A 487-nucleotide genomic window follows, 5' to 3' on the forward strand; every position below is an offset into this window, starting at 1 on the left:
TTCAGTGTGTTTGTGTACCTGCGTGTAGGTGTACATCCGCGTGTGTATGTGAACGAATAGAATAAGACCCCAACAAGAAAAAAAATATCGAAAACAAAATCGAAAAAATACAACACTTATTTACCAAACAATCGAAGCCCATTATCTCTTAACGAACATCTCTGCAACAACATATCTATCAGGCTCTATTGCAATATAGGAATTTACAAAGCACCATTATATGAAGCTTCATATCAAGAGACATATTATGAAATCCTAAATGAATTTCCTAATTAATTTCGAATTCTGTTATGTTAAAATCTGTGTTGTTCAGTTTCCATATTCACTTCTGTTGTATAAGTTCCATAAATATTGAAGGATATGATATATTCAGCAACATGTACTTTATGCAAAATTAATTTTGTTGATTTTAGGTGAATCTTAAAGATTCATCAAAATCGGGAATTTTTTTCCCCTGAAATCTCGTGAACTAGAAATTTTGATTCTC

The 487-nt window shown here is 31.2% G+C and overlaps 1 protein-coding gene across 1 annotated transcript in view; it reads right to left on the minus strand.

Annotated features, from left to right (window-relative positions):
- Positions 1-487, minus strand: part of LOC119592929 (nephrin-like) — a gene marked incomplete at its 5' end in the record, with an annotated part of 119,178 nt that overhangs the window by 24,454 nt on the left and 94,237 nt on the right.

This window comes from Penaeus monodon, chromosome 31, assembly GCF_015228065.2.
Source record: "Penaeus monodon isolate SGIC_2016 chromosome 31, NSTDA_Pmon_1, whole genome shotgun sequence".
NCBI classification, from domain to species: Eukaryota; Metazoa; Arthropoda; class Malacostraca; order Decapoda; family Penaeidae; genus Penaeus; species Penaeus monodon.